At 36.6% G+C, this 14,132-nt stretch overlaps 1 long non-coding RNA gene across 1 annotated transcript; it reads right to left on the bottom strand.

The window, feature by feature from the left end:
- Positions 1–10,804: 10,804 nt before the first annotated feature.
- On the bottom strand, positions 10,805–13,251 carry LOC141425454 (uncharacterized). The gene is made up of 3 exons (XR_012450472.1): positions 13,118–13,251; positions 12,158–12,338; positions 10,805–10,826 (listed from the first exon to the last, which is right to left on the bottom strand). It is a non-coding gene; the product is annotated as an uncharacterized lncRNA (long non-coding RNA).
- Positions 13,252–14,132: the final 881 nt, after the last annotated feature.

The raw sequence follows: 14,132 nt of genomic DNA, 5'->3' as shown, positions 1-14,132 counted from the left end.
CATTTATTACCTGTGGTATTTCTTATTTTAGATTGTTCTTGTGGGCTTCATTGGGTTCTTTGGCATAGCTTATGTTAATTTTTTTGGAGTCTCAATCTGATTATCTGTTTTCTTAATTTCCCTCTGGCTCCTGTACTAATTTTTTGCTGTGGGTATACTGGTTTCCCTGTTTTTTTCTCTCTTCCTTTCATTGCCTTTGGTGTTGTTACTGTCCCTGTACTGTGTGCAATTAAGTATTTTCTAGCTTGTAGGAATAACAATGGTGATATTTATAATGGAAGGGTGAGAGGAGATGGAAAGCAAAGAAATTAGAGAAAAAAGGAAAAACAAATAAACAAACACATAGAAAAAAACCAAAATAAACAAACAAGTTTCAAAATACAAATAGGGACAGATAGTGTACTAATCAGCAGTAAGCTGAAAAGGCATTAGAGAGACAGAGAGAGGATTGAAAAATAAATAAATAAAATAAAAAATTAAAAAAAAATAAATAAAATCTCCATGTTCAGATGCAATAAAGTTTCAGTCTTAATAATTTTGGTATTAGTCCCACAGCCTCCAATCCTGTAGATGGTGTCTCAGAAGTTGTTCTGTTGTTGTCTCATCAAAGGGGAAGAAAACTAAAAAAAACAAAACAAAGAAAACAACACAAAACAAACAAACAAAAAACCACCAGAAAGTGTCCCAAATTCAAATGCAATACAGTTTCAGTTTTCCAGCATGCAGGTGTACTTCGGTTGTTGTCTCATCAAAGGAAGAGAGAAAAAAAGGAGTCTGGAGACAGTTCTGTGAATGGCTATCTGAGGTTGTGGCTCACCTGCCTAATGCTGTCAACCTGCTGGTGCTGGAGCCTTTCTTTATGGAGATCTCAGGAGTGAGCTTAACACTCACCTAGCCCCTTAGGCTTTGTTTACTTAGAGTTCTCCTGGGCACATCCACCACTGCTAGAAGCTTTCCACTTTCCAAGCACCTGGGGGAGGTGACACTGCACCCACTTTCTCAGGCCAGCGTGTTTATTTACAGCTCACATGGGAAGTGCATCTTCCCTCCTCTCCTGTGGAGTTTTCCTTCCACTGCCACTTTTAGAAGCTTTCCCACTCCTGATTGCTGGGTGTGTGCTGCTGCTCCTGCCTTCTCCAGCCAGCTTGTTGTGAGGGATTTCCCCTCCCTCCCTCTTCAGCACTTAGAGTGCCCCACCCTCTTTGCTACATGTCTTTTTTGTTGTTATTGCTTATCATTCAGGTTTTTTTTTCTTTTTTCCCTGGGTGGGGGTCGGTCTGTCCAGGGGCCTATGCTGATCTGGCCCAGGGTTGACTGTGGGAGTACCACATACCACTTAGCTCACCTTGTGGTCTGCATCTTCCCAAGAGGTCTGGTTGCTGCCATCTGGTGGCAGTGCGGGAGCCCTCCTGGTTTCTCCATTTATCATAAAGTGGAGATGTTATGCATGGGGTGGGGGTGTGGAGAGTCAAAGTTTTGCCTCTTCTCAGTGGTTTTTCCTGTAAGGTGTATCTCCAGCATCTCTCCAAGATTTTACTTTAGGAAGCATGCTTTCTGCTTCCTCCCTTTAGCTGCCATCTTCCTAAGTGCCCCACATTTTCTTAATGCATTTGTCAGTAGTGGGACATCTTGTCTGTTTCCATAACTTGGTTATTGTGAATAAACATGGATGTGCAAGTGCCTCTGAAGTAACCTGTGTCACATTCCTTTGGGTATTTCCCCAGGAGTGGGATTGCTGGATTATACAGCAGATCTATGTTTAGATTTTTAAGAAGCTTCCAAATTTTCATAGTGGTTGCACTAGTTTGCATTCCCACCAGCAGTATACGAGGGTTCCTTTCTCCCCACATCCTTGCCAACACCTGCTGTTTGTGATGTTTCTAATGATGGCTATTCTAACAGGGGTGAGGTGGAATCTTAATGTAGTTTTGATCTGCATTTCCTTGTGGCTAGAGATGGTAAGCATTTTTTCATGTGTTTTTTGACCATTTGAATTTCTTCTTTTGAGAAAGCTCTGTTTAGTTCACTTGCCCATTTCTTTATTGGTTCATTAATTTTGGGAGAGTTTAGATTTTTGAGCTCCTTGTATATTCTGGTTATCAGTCCTTTGTCTGATGTGAAGCTTGCAAATATTGTCTCCCACTCTGTGGGTGGTCTCTTCAGTTTAGAGAGCATTTCTTTTGTGTGCAGAAGGTTTTTAGTTTTATGAAGTCCCATTTGCCTATACTTTCTCTTAGTTCCTGCTGGGGATCTATTGAGGAAGATCAGCAGTTCCTGCTGGGGATCTTAGATCCCTGCTGGGGATCTATTGAGGAAGTCCTTGCATAAACCTATTACTTCCAAAGTGTTTCGTACTCTTTCCTGTACCAGCTTTTGAGTTTGGGTTCTGATATTAATATCCTTGATCCATTTTGAGTTGATACTAGTACAGGGTGATTAACATGGATCTAGTTTCAGTTTCTTGCAGGAAAAGTAGCTTTTAAGACAGAAAGTTCACTACACAAAATCATAATGATGTTCTAATTGCCTAGGGTAATAGTTTGAATTTCCTCCAAAAGTATGTGTTGCAAATAATGCAACAGTGTCCACAAGTGGGACCTAATTGGAGGTGATTCCTCAGGCCTCCACTGTTCTGATGGATTAATGGCAATTGTAAAAAGAGCTAGGGGCTGCAAGTTCTACCACTTGCTATCTCTGAGTGCATGTACACTCTTGCCCCTCCACCACAGCCCTGAGAAGAGGCAGCAAGAAGACACTTGCCAGATGCCAGCACCTTGAGAGTGGACTTTCCAGCTTCCAAAACCATGAGAAACAAATTTCTTTTCTTTAGATATCACCCAGTCTTTGGTATTATGTTATAGCAACATAAAACAGACTAAGACACCTAGAAATTTATAACAATTCTAAATTATTTCCAAATAATGATGAAATTTGACAGAACTCAATGTAGAAATAAACAAATCCACAGTGAGAAATTTTATCACGCTTTCTCAGTAACTGATAGGACAATCCAGCCATTCCTCAGCCCCATGCCCCCCAAAACACACCAGTAAATGTAGAAAATTTGAACAGTATGATTACATTGTGGCATAATTCATTTAGCTACAAGGGTTATCCACATATACATATGGATAATACACACACATATGTTTCCATATGTATATAGAGTTTATTTGCTAATGCTTTGCTTAGGAATTTTCATCTTTGTCCAGGAGTGAAATTGGTCTGTAGTTTTCCTTTTTTTTTTTCCTGTAATGTGTTTGACAAATATTGGTATCAATTAGGTTGATCTCATAAAGCAAGTTGAAAACAGGTTCCTCTTTCTCTGTTTTCCATAAGGTTTTGAAAGATTAAAAATTGAAAAAAATGTGTAAGTATACATATGATTGTATACATGTGCAACTTCTGTAATTTCTCATTTAAATAATTTAAGTTCTTATTCTTTTTGTACCCTTTTTCTGGCAGTTCTGGGGTTTGAAATCAGGGCTTCATGACAGCTAGGCAGGTGTTCTACCACCTGGAAGAAAATGATAACATGTTTCCTATGAAAAGATTCCTTTTTCTTCTTGAGTTCGATTTATGCTATGAACACTTCTGTTCTCTAATTAGGAGCACTGACTGGAAGCCACTGAAAGAGAGAGGCCTAGAACAAAACAAGTTGGGATATCGCAGAATGGGTTGGACCCAAGCAGATCATCAAGTAACAGATTTGCAGGTAATTGAAATTATTTTTAACATTTTAATTGCAATAAAGATAGACAAAAATATATCAGTTGTCAAACTCATGGCAGGAACAGTATATTCTAAATCCCAAGTATTCCTGGAGGATTTACAATTTCCCTGGTTGGCCTTAAATTTCCTTTCTAGGCAAAGATAGATTTGACAGAAATCAATTAAAAAAAAGAAAACAGCATGTGGGAATTACCAGTAGAAAAGCAAACCTACTAAAAAACGCTATTCAACTTTGTCTTTCAGATTCAGCTTCCTTTAGTTGTTAGGGCAGGATCCTAAACACATTCTTGGCCATGTTTACTCTTAAAATAATTGACTAATAATAACACAGTTTTCCATTTTTAAAAAAGAGATCAATGGCAAGGAAACTAAAAAAAAATTCCAAACTTCTAGAGATTGAACAACACACTTTTCCAGAATCAATAGGCCATTGAAAAAATTAGGAAAGAATTTAAGAAATTCCTAGATTGAAATGAAAATGAGAACACAACAGAACCTGTGGGACTCAGCAAAGGCAATCTTAAGAGGGAAATTTATAGTCATGATCTCCCACATCAGAAAGTTACAGAGATCTCAGATAAACAACCTGGTGATGCATCTTACATTCTTACAAACACAAGAATGAGTCACAATCCAAAAGTAGGAAATGGAAAGAAAGTATAAAATGCTAGAAAAGAAATTAATGAAATGGAGACCAAAAGAATGATGCAATGAATTAATGGAAAAAAAATTACCAGAATGAAGAGACAACACACAGAATGGGAGAACATCTTTGCAAGCTATTCCTTGGATAAAGGATTAACATCCAGCAAATACAAAGAGCTCAAAACAGTTAAACACCAAAAGAATAATCGAATTAATAAATGGGCAAATAAATGGAACAGACAGTTCTCAGAAGAATTATAAATGGCTAATAAATGCATGAAGAGATGTACAATATCTTTATCCATAAGGGAAATGCAATCAAAGTGACACCAAGATTCCACCTCTCCAAACCAGAATGTCTATCATCAAGAAAACAAACAACAAATGCTAGTGAGGATGTGGGAAAAAGGGAAACTTTATACACTTTTATTAGGAATGTAAACTAGTGTAGTGACTAAGAAAATCATTATAGAGGCTCATTAAATTCTAAAAATAGACCTACCTTATAATTCTGCTATACCATTCTTAGATATATATCTGAAGTAGTATAAGTCAACATAAAGATATACTGGACACCCATGTTTATTGCAGCACTACTCACAATAGCCAAGCTATGTAAGCAGCTTGGTTTAACAACAATGAATGGATAAAGAAAATATGGTATATAAACACCATGGAGTATTTATTATTCAGCCATAAATAAGAATGAAATTATGTTGTTTGCATGAAATTATGGGTAGAAGTGGACATCAAATTAAGTAAGATAAGGGAAGCTTAAAAGGCCAAATATTGCATGTTTTTGCTCATATGCAGAATCTAGACCTAAAATAATGACAATAAAAATAAAAATAAAATAATAATAATGCCAATAATAAATGTGGGCCATGAACATAAAGGGAAAATGTCTGAGGGAATCAGAGGAAGAGGGGAAAGGAAAAGGAAAGGGTGCCTGGGATGGCCGTATCAAGTATTCAAAGTACACACATATGAAGACAGCATAATGAAACTCACTAAATGCTATTTGAAAGGGGAGGAAGAAGAGAAAGGGCTTAAGGGAATATAGCAAGGGGTTGAACTTGTTCAGAGTGCATCCACGTATGGAATTAACAAAATGAAACCCTTTATTTTTAACATACGGTAGTAAAAAACCCCACGAATCTTTTCTGACTACAATAGGATGAAACTAGCAGAAATCAATAGCAGAGGAAAGGTAGAAAACTCATAAATACATGGAAATTAAATGCCACATTGCTGAACAACCAATGATCATGGAAAAAATTAGGAAATTGGCACTTATTTCTTGATACGACACCAAAACTGCAAGCTGAAGATGTAGAAATAAGATGGAGGATTTTATGAATCTAAAAGCTTCTTCACAGCAAATTAAGCAATCAACAAAATGAAAAGTCAACTAATGCAATAGGAAAATATTTTGAAGCCATATGGTACTGAATACTATAAAATATTTTGAAGCAAAATATTAAAAATTTTGAATCAAAACTAATGGAATAGGAAAATATTTTGAAGCAATGCAGTGCTGAAGTAATATAGTACTATTAAAAATATAACAGACTTATGTAACTCAACAGAAAAAAAAATCAGTGAAAAAGAGGTAAAATATCTGAGTAGACATTTTTCCAAAAAAGACATAGAAATGGAAAATGGGTCCATGAAAGTATCCATAACACCACTGACCATCAGGGAAATTTAAATCAAAACCACCACAATGAGGAATCACCTCATTCTTGTTAGGATGCTCTTTTGAAAATGAGAAGTGTTTGTGAGGATGTCAATGAAGGGTAACTCTTGTGTCCTAGGTGACAACATAATTAGAAATCATACAGATGTTCTCTCAAAAATTTAAAGTAAAATTTCTGTATGATCCAAAACTCCTACTCTGGACATATGCATAAAATTAAATCAGGATCTTTTTTTCACTCTTGTTAATCTTTTTTCCCTCTTCTCTATTAGTGTGTACTGATTACAGAAAAGGGTTTCATTGTGATATTTCCATACATGCAAATAATGCACTTTGATCCAATTCACCCCTTTATTACTTTTTCACTCCTCACCCATTTTAAACAATTTTAAGGGGGTTCATTATTCTATCTTCATACATGTGTATGAAGTTCTTCCATCACATTTGTTCACCCTCTCCTTTCTCTCTCCCTCCTCTTGGTGGTTCCCACCCCCAAAGAGTTTTCCCCATTTTGCAATCTTGTCATTCATCTTTTTTATGTCTAGATTCTGCAGATGAGAGAGATTATATGATATTTGTCTTTCTCAGTCTGGCTTATTTCACTTAACATGATCTTTTTCAGTTCCATGGTGAAATCAGGATCTTGATGAGATACCTATACTCCCATGTTCACTGTAGCACCAGACCCAAGATATATAAACAACTATGTGTTGTTGGATGAATGGATAAAAATATTATTAAACACACATAAAATGGTGTATTATTTATTCATAAAATAAAGAAAAGCTGTCATTTGCAACAGTAGAGATAAATATTGAGGATACTGTGCTAAGTGAAATAGGTCAGAGAAAGACAAATGTTATCTCATAAGTGGAATCTAAACAGAGTACAATGGTGGTTTCAAGAGAAGGATGAGTAGGGAAAATGGGGAAATAATGGTTTGAAGGGCACAAAATTTCAGTAATGAGATGAATAAATTCTGAGGAGCTAATGTATATTGTGTTGACTCTAGTTAACAATATTATATGGCTAATCTTAGGTGTCAATTTGGCTGGATTAAGGAATACCTAAAGTATTATTTTCAATGTGTCTGTGATGATGTCTCCAGAGATTACCAGATGGGTCTGAATGGACTAGGTGGGGAAGATCCACCCTCAATGTGGGTAGGCCCTATGCAACTGACTGAGGGCTCAGAAAGAATGTATACAAAAGGTGATTTTTCTATCTTTACCTGACGGCAGGGATATACTTGTCTCCTGCCTTAGACATCAGAACTCCAGGCTTTCTGACCTTTGCACTCCATAATCAGCAGAAACTTGAGTGCTCAGGCTTTTTGGCTTCAGACTGAAAGCTACACTGCTTTTTTCCCTGGTTCTCAAATCTTCAGAGTTGAACCGAATCACAGTACTGTCATCTCAGAGTTTTCAGCTTGCAGATGGCTTGTCATGGGACTTCTTAGCTGTCATTGATAGCATGAGCCATTTCTCTTAATAAATCTCCCTTCATGTAGTCACATGCATATTTCTCTGGATAACCCTGACTAGATTGTATACTTGAAACTTACTGAGAAGTAGATGTTAAGTATTCTTCCTACACACACACACACACACACACACACACAGAGTCTTTAACCTGTTTTAATGAAACCTAAAGCAAACTTTAAAATGACTAAGCTTATTTTCAAGTAACAAGTGCTTGCTGGAATAAAACAAACCCAGAAATAAGTATTGTGATGCTCAAAATATGTAGAACTTTAAAAAGTACTAAATGTTCTAGTTAGTAAAAAATTACTAATATAATATAATCCATATTCAAGGGAAAAAACATTCCATAGAAACAAACCCAGAAGTTCAGAGATAATGGAATTAATAAATAATGACTAAAAATACATTTATCTTGTATTAAGAGCATGTTCAGTCAATTAAAAACATACCATGAGGAGTTGAATCCAAGTTTTTAGACTGGCACAAATGAAAGTTCTATGAAATAAAAAATCCACTGTATTTTAAAATCATAATTTAACTACAAAAACAGACTATACTAAAGTTGTAGGAGTACAAAAAGAATATATGTTGATACTGAAGTTCAGAGAAGAATCAAGTGTTCTGACAAATATAGATAGATAGATAGATGATAGATAGATAGATAGATAGATAGATATTTCAATAGTCAAATGTAGGGAAGAGAGAGGGGGACAGAAATGAAATTATAGCCTGAAATTTTTTAATTTGATAAAACTAGAAACCCATAGATAGAAGAATTTCATGAAACTCCAAGCAGCATTAAACAAAGTATTGAACTTTGAAGTATTAGAAAAAAACTGCTGAATATCACTAACTTAAGAAATGTTGAAAGAAGCTTGAGGAGATAATATATTTTATACATAAAACAACAAAGATAAGTATGATTACAAGCTTGGGTTATGTTAGTATGTTAATATGTTAGTAACTGCAAACCAGAAGACTGTTAAGTGACAGCATACTCTCCTCAAAGGAAAAAAAAAGTTCCAACTAGAAACAAGAGGGAAAAGTTTTTTTTCCCCCCGTAATGAACAATAGGTAAGGCACTTTGTTATAAGAATACCTCCACTACAGAAAACATTAAGGGAAAGTTTTTAGGTTGACAAAATGCTAAATGGAAAAGGAGATTTACACAATGAATTACAGTGCACTAGAGATGATAATTATGTGGATAAATGTAAAATTGTTTTTCTCATTATTCAATTGCTTAGAAGGAAGATGCAATGTTAAATAAATACAATGAAATTTTATTATAGGATTAATAACAAATATTAAGTAAAATAGCACAAACAACTGACAGAGAGTATTTGTGTTCTAATGTCCTTATACTATGTATGAAGTCCATAATATTATTGGAAGACAGTTAGTAAAAATGAAGGACTGTCACACTATATAAAAAGAAATCCAACCATGCTTTGTATTAGAAACCCACAACCCAATATCCCTGAGGAGTGTGAGATGTTCCCTATAGTTTAAATGACTAACTTCCCCCTTTAATAGATAAAAACAAATAACATTCTCATTATTGAATATTATGTTAAAATATGTGCCCAAGGGGACTTTGCAAATGTGTTTAAATTAAGGATCTTGGTGGGGGGGGTGGGCAAGGGAAGATTATGATTATCTGCATGTGTCTAATGCAATCTTAAGGGGCAGAAGATGACAAAAGGGGACAAAACATGGAAATTAAGGCTCTTGTAGAACTGTGTAAGCTTTAGGGATGGAGACATGCACAGTGATAGAGTCCACTGTTAGCAAGTGCAAGGCCCTGGATTTGATCGCCAGCAACACAAAAAGCAAAAACTAACAAACAGAAAAGCCAAACAAAACCCTGCTCAAAACACAAACAGAATTATGTCAGCTTCAACTAAAGATGCCAATTTTCATAAACATATAATTAGGAACATGAAGAAATACAATGGAAGATTAAGGCCGAGGGGAAAAGCTGTACATTAAAAAATAACAGCAGTGAGGTTAAAAGTGCAACACAACTTACCTCTTGCTTCTGAAGATTGTTCTGACAAGCTTATACAAGAAAGATGGAATTCACATTCACTCAAGTGAATTTAAAAGCAAACAACTCAGCTTGATTTCACATTGGTCCTAAGAAACATTATCTGAGAAGCTATATGTGAGAGGTTTCTAAGGAGAAAATGATAATTTTTAGAGATTCTAACAACAAAGATTTCTTACAATGTCAGTGTGAAGGAAGTGTTTCTCTAACATAATGTCCATAAAAGAGGAATTTATCAGCCATTTTAGAGAAAACTAAACTCTTAGGAAGACTAGTAAGAATTAAAATGAGCACATCAAAAGGAATTCTAACTTGGGAGTTTTGTAATGGATAACCAAAATTTAAAACACTTTTCAGAATATTCTATATATACCAGTAATTTTGGGCTTTATCCTCTAATTCCTCTCATGTTAATACCTTAGCATTGGATCTCTGCTAATTATTGGAAATTAGAAAAGATGAGTGTAGAGAAAAAATGTGAATGCTAAATAAAGAGTAAGTAAAAAACAAAGAGCAAAAGCAGTAGGCAGGAGAAGTGGAAGCGAAGGGATTAGAAAAAAAATCAGGCTAGCATAATCTCTGGGTGCACTTAGCACCTGGGTCAATTTAAAATGATCATATCTGTATATGCACAGAGAGAAATTATACAATTTAAAAATATACATATAAGTGTCTGCTGTTTTTAAAAATGTGTTTTGTCCCCCAGAAGTTCATGTAAGAAGCTTCATCTCAATGTGGTGATATCAAGAACTGATGACCTTTGACAAGGGGTCTCCTGGAAGGTAACAGGTGTCTGAGGGCATCACTTTGGAAGGGATTGATGTTGTTCTTACAGGGCTGTGCTACTTCCCTCAAGCAGGGGTTTTATAAGGGATCCAGATAGCTCTGAAGCCTCTTTCTGCATGAGGACATCTCTGTTCTAGTTCTCTACAATGTGTGACACAGCCTGGGGAGCTGTCACTACACGTCAAATAGATGGACCCCTCAACCTTGAACTTTCAGCCTCCCAAACAGTGAGACTGTTTGACTCTTTTTCAAACAAAACACCAAAGTATCAAGAATTTTGTTATAGTGACAGAAAACAGACTAAGACAGAGTCAATGGGGACAAAGAAGAGATGAAAATACACTGAAAAATTCCCCCAAAAAGGATAGGATAATTACTGTAATTACACAAAAGGAAAAAAGTTGCTTACCTTCTCTCATTGCACTCTGCCCTGAAAAACAAAAGAAAAAAAAATTAACAAAACAATTAAGAAAAGTATTATTTTTTGTTTCTAGAGGGGACAGTAGTGTAGCTTTCAATTTGTATGTCACATACTCTAATTCACAGGCTAGATTTCTGCATCGAATCTTGTGCAGACTTGCTCTAATAATTCCGAATGCCTTCCTAATTCATATGGACAAACATACATAACAGTTTTATCACTGAAATTTAACTACAGATTATGTTAACATTTATCTATTTATTATTGATTCATGTATTCATTTGGCAATACAGGGGTTTGAACAGTATTGTTCAAGGCCTTGTATTTGCTAAGCAGGAGCTCTACCACTTAAGCCATGCCCCATCACCTTTTCTTGAGTTTTTTTCTTTTTCAGATAGAGGCTTGTCCTTTCTGTCTGGAGCCAGCCTTGGACTGTGATCCTCCTACTTACATACCTGGCTTATTTTGTTGGACAGAGTCTTGCTAACATTTTTACCCAGGCTAACCTCAAGCCACCATCCTCCTATCTCCACCAACTGAGCAGTTGTTATTATAGGCATGAAACAATACATGGGGTCTTGATTGTGTTATTTTTTAGTTAATCTTTGAACTATATTTATAATTGTCACCCTTAGCAGTGACAGTGGAGGAAATAATTATTCTTGAAGATCTTATTTTATGCCTCTTACAATAGCTAGAATGACACATATGCCACCTAGCCCAGATTTTTTCCCTGTTGATATGGAGTCTCATACTTGATAGGTGCTCTACCACTTGATCTATGCCTCCAGCCCTTTTGCTCTGGTTATTTTGAAGATAGGGTATCACTTTTTGCCCAGGCCAGCCTAGTCTACAATTCTCCTATTTTATGCCTCTTACAATAGCTAGAATGACACATATGCCACCAAACTCAGATTTTTTTTCCCTGTTGATATGGAGTCTCATATATATATATATTTTTTGCCCAGGCTGGCCTCAAACCACAATCCTCCTGATCTCAGCCTCCCAAGCAGCTAGGATTGCAGGTGTGAGCCACTGGTGCTCTGCTTACATGTTGTTTCTTTTACAATTCTTCCTACATTAGATTTGATGGGCCATCAATGAATGCTAGAGACTATAATCCTATGTCCTTACCAACACTGACCCTCCTGGTTTGACACAGGATGTCTGGTTTGATGAGACCAGTGAATGACAGAATAATAGAATAGAATGATCAGATCCCTGCTGGGGAAATTTTCCTCATTACAAACACTAAAAATGGGTCTAAAACTTCTCTGGTACTATTCAGAATTCCAGGGTCAAAAATTCCTACCTATGAACTTACCCATTTATAAACTTACTTTCCCCAGTGGGCTTTGCAGAGGTGACTTGATAATACAAATGTGGCATTTTGATTAGAACGGAAGCTGGTGTGATCTTGTGTAAACTGGCTACCATGATGTGAGCTGTGGAAAGTGGAATCTCAGAGCTGCTGTAGTTGACTCCTATTGGATACATGTGGTGCTTTTCTTCACTTCTTGTCTGCAAGCAAAGTAGAGATTCGTGATCCAGATCAGTTTTTCCCAGGAGAGCTGAGATTCCTTTCACTTCCAAAGAATGCTGGGAAAGAATGCTATCCGGGTTGGGCAATAGTAAGGAACTGAGGACAGAATTGAGGGTCTAGGAGCTTCTCTCTTTGATTAGAACTTCAATTTTAGTGGAATAGCTTCACCTGGCAGCACCAGTCCAGGGAAGCAGAGTAAAGCCCTGTGTCATCACAGGCCTGCTTTCATCTTTCTTCCTTCCAGAAGGATTGATAGGCTAGAAGAGATGGGGGAAATTTCAGATCTTTAAGTGATTTGTCCAAATTAATTCTTGAGTGGGATTGGAGTGTGTGACTGAATTCAGGGGAAGGGTGCTGGGAAGAAAGTGGATTCCAACCTGATGGAAACAAAATGCCCCTGCTGAAAAGACAACATTGTAAGGAGAACTAAGGAATGTAAGGATAATATGGGGGTCATAGAATGGATCCAGAACTAACAGGAATAGGTACTTAATAATATACTTTCCAAGGACCAGGAAGTAAAAGTGAAAGCACAGTATCTAAGGTTGTAGAGGAACACGGTCTCTCTAGAAAAATCCTGAAGGTTCTCTAACTGAGGAAAGAAATAAATTAAGGCAGACAACTCACCAGAAACAACAACACTAAATTTAGGCACCTGTCCCACATTCTTTGTTTTCATTGACCTTTCCTGTGTCCTTCATAAACATACATTCCAATGACCTCCTTCACCGCAATAAAAAATTCTTTTAAAACTTACCTGGCCTGATCATCAAGAGAAATATATCAGTTGCACAGGATACACTGGATAACTCTCTTCTCTTGAGTCTTCTGTGAAGTGTTGAAGTTGTCACTAGAAGCTCAGTCAGACCTGCCAGTTGTCCTCCTCCTTGCACTGAAGCAACAGGGACCTGAGATTGGCCCAAGGGCAGAGTAATAGAGAAGGGAACTCTGGACTACACTTCACTCTAATCCTCTGATCATGGTAATGAAATGAGATTACATGACCATAAAGACAAGTAGACCTAATCTATGTATTTTCATGCATACATGAACACACACACACACACACACACACACACACCCACTTTAAAGAATGGCTGCTCTTCTTTCTGATTTTATTGATTTTATTATTATTTTCAGAACAAAAACACATAGTAGAGAAGTAAATCCACATTGTCACACCAACTTGTTTGGGGGGGGGAGGGGGACTATGTTTAGGTGCTACCAAGATAGCTTTTTGCTATCGAGCCTTATTAATCTCACATCTTATGGAAAGGGTGTTATGCAAAGTTGATTCTTACTTTTACATTGCCAAATCTCAAAATATTTTCAGCTTGCCCATGAACAAAATGTTATTGCAGATGTTTACAATCATCAAGAGTTTTCTTTCTACAGGATACTATCAGGTATTAAATGCTGTCAGTCATTAAACTAAATTTGAAAATTTAACTGTTGCTCTAGGCAAGAACACTGGAAGAACCCACTTTTACTTGCCCTCAGTTTTATCGCTGAAGACATAAATTAAAGCCTATGAATCATAATCTGAATTTACTAGATGTTTCTTCATTCCTTGGATTTGACTCTGATCAAAGGCCCAACAAACTCTCATGTTCTTATTCTCCAACACTGATATCAGCACGTCTTTGGTCATTTGTTTCATGTGAGTGCCCCAGACAACTCCTATCAGGTGGGTAATTTGGATGAATTAGTGTGAAAAGTTCTGAAGTCCACTGCCTTCTCCCACTACCCACACTTGAGAAAATATGAGTGGA

This window comes from Castor canadensis, chromosome 8 (genome assembly GCF_047511655.1).
Source record: "Castor canadensis chromosome 8, mCasCan1.hap1v2, whole genome shotgun sequence".
NCBI lineage: Eukaryota > Metazoa > Chordata > Mammalia > Rodentia > Castoridae > Castor > Castor canadensis.
Note: the sequence above shows the minus strand (reverse complement) of the source record. Positions and strands in the feature narration are given on the sequence as shown.